Below are 2,848 nucleotides of genomic sequence, written 5' to 3'. Positions count from 1 at the left end.
TCTTGGTCATACAACTAATCCTTGAAGTGTAACGTGTAATATTAGTATGTGTATCTTTATGATTTGATTGCATCAACAGCCCTTAGATAATGTTGAACCTTGTTAAATAAATTGCTGTTGGATTTGTACGCTGGCGGTAATTGGGATCTCTGGCGGATTCAGGGAAAGCGTATAATATATATATATTATATGGTATATATATATATTATATATGTATATTATATATATATATATGTATATATATATTATATATATGTATATATATATATTATATATTATGTATATATATATATATTAAATATGTATATATTATATATATATTATGTATATATATATTATATATTGTATAATATATATATATTATTATGTATATATAATATATATATATATGTATATATTATATATATATATATATATATAATATATATATGAGTAAGACTTCTATCAACTTAAGTTGATGTTCTTACTTAGTTGGCCTAAAAAGGTTTGGTGGATACTTTTTGCTATCCACTTAAGTTTGTCACAAGTTGCCTTTATATATTAAGTTACTTTGCAAACTAGTGTTTTTTAGAGACAATAACTATATATATATATATATTATATATATATAATATATATATATTATATATTATATATATATTTATATATATATATATAGAGAGAGAGAGATGAGACTGGAGAGAGAGAGAGAGGAGAAGGGCGGGGCGGTAATATGAATCTAAGGTGACTCATTTAGGTCTATCTAAGGACCCACACAAATACAGGACGACCGGGCGTACTGAACACTAAACGCGTACTCCGCCTTAAACGCAAATCCTCCTACCGCCCCCCATGCGCGATCTAAGCCGTGTCGTTCAAACCAAACCTCCAATGAATCTGAGTCGTCCACCTTTCAAAACACAATCCAAACCAAAAAACAAATTCCCACCTAACATCTTTGCGACCCGCAATCTTCATCTCCTCTACCTCCTCCTCTCCTCCACCTCCTGCCTTCCTTCGCGTCAGCCGCCCACGCTTAGATCATCCAGCACGCCGACTGCTTGAATCGCCGACCGCGTCCATGCTCACCGCTCGCGCCGGTCCCCTCCTCTTTCGCCCCGCTGGCTTAGAATCCGCCCGAGCACGACGGACCGCCGAAGCTCACCGACCTCAGCTCCCGCGGCGCCTGCCCTTCACGTCCACGCCCTCGTCTCCCCCCTTCTTCGCCCGCTCTTCAGTCCGCCTGTCGACGCTCAGATCAGACCGAGCAATGCGACTCCCAAACTACCTGCGTCGTCGCCGACCGCAACTCACTAGACCCGCGTCTCCTCCGCCCGCCTCCTCTCCTCCGCCTGCGTTCACCGCCGCTGGAGATCCTTTCACGTCGCGTGGGAGTTCCCAACTCGCCATTGCCGCTCCCGGCCTCACCTGCGAGTTCCCACTTTGCCATAGCCGTAGCCCCCAAGTCATGGCTTCGAACAAATTGAAAGGATATATATTATAATTTAATAGTTCATTTTTTCACAAAATCATTTTCAATATCGTAATTTTTTTGCTAAATGCAGAACCTTAGATTGCGTGATCTTTATACTTGAATGTTTGAATTCATTAACAACATTGTCGAAAAGCGATCAATAACAATCTCAGAAGGAGATTGTGCAAAGTACAGAGCAAAGTTTGTGCAGCTCTCTTGTATGCACGCGATTCATCATTTTTGTAAATTTTATTTTAATTTTTTTTTCTTGGTTGTTGTTGTGTATGCGAATATGTGGATGATATTATGTGGATAAGTGGAAATAACAAGATGTTCGTTGTAAATGTTATTTGGGCCTTTTTTATTCTCTGAGCTTTTTGTCATATGTAGAAGGAATTGTTTTTGTATGTTGACAAATGATTCCTGAGAAGTTTCATGTTGACAAATGATTCCTGTGAAGTTTTTGCATCTTTTGGTGTTTGCATCGGTAAGATGATATATTGTTTTTGTTATGTTGTTTGCTTTTATGGTGAATGATTGTGGCTTATGGTATACTTCAATATATTGGTATCTGATGGTTTGGGGTTTGGTCTGTTTGCTCATTTATTAGACCCATTTATTTAATTTTGTACATATTTATTCAATTTTTGTACCCACTTTTCAAGTTTTGTGCCTCTTTAGCTTAATATTGTACCCACTTATTTAATTTTGTACCTACTTATTCAATTTTTGTACCGACTTATTTAAGTTTTGTAACTTATTGTTCTGAAAAAAATTTGTACCAACTTATTCAAGTTTTGTGACTCCTTAGCTCAAATTTGTACCCACTTATGCAAGTTTTATAACTCATTGTTCTGGACAAAACGTTTTGTACCCACTTATTCAAGTTTTGTACCTCCTTAGCTCAATTTTATACCCACTTATGCAAGTTTTGTAACTCATTGTTTTGGACAAAAAGTTTTGTACCCACTTATTCAAGTTTTGTACCTCCTTAGCTTAATTTTGTACCCACTTATGCAAGTTTTGTAACTCATTGTTCTGGACAAAAATTTTTATACCCACTTATTCAAGTTTTTTACCTCTTTAGCTCAGTTTTGTACCCACTTATGCAAGTTTTGTAACTCATTGTTTTGGACAAAAAGTTTTGTACCCGCTTATTCAAATTTTGCACCTCTTTAGCTTAATTTTGTACCCCCTTATTCAAGTTTTGCAACTCTTTAACCTAGTTTTATACCTACTTATTTAAGTTTTGTAACTCATTGTTCTGGAAAAAATTTTGTAACCTCTTATTCAAGTTTTATAACTCTTTAGCCTAGTTTTGTGCCCACTTATTCAAGTTTTGTAACTCCTTAGCTCAATTTTGTACTCACTTATTCAACTTTTGTAACTTATTAT

The sequence above is a fragment of the Asparagus officinalis genome, chromosome 2 (assembly GCF_001876935.1).
Source record: "Asparagus officinalis chromosome 2, Aspof.V1, whole genome shotgun sequence".
Classification (NCBI taxonomy): domain Eukaryota; kingdom Viridiplantae; phylum Streptophyta; class Magnoliopsida; order Asparagales; family Asparagaceae; genus Asparagus; species Asparagus officinalis.
Note: the sequence above shows the minus strand (reverse complement) of the source record.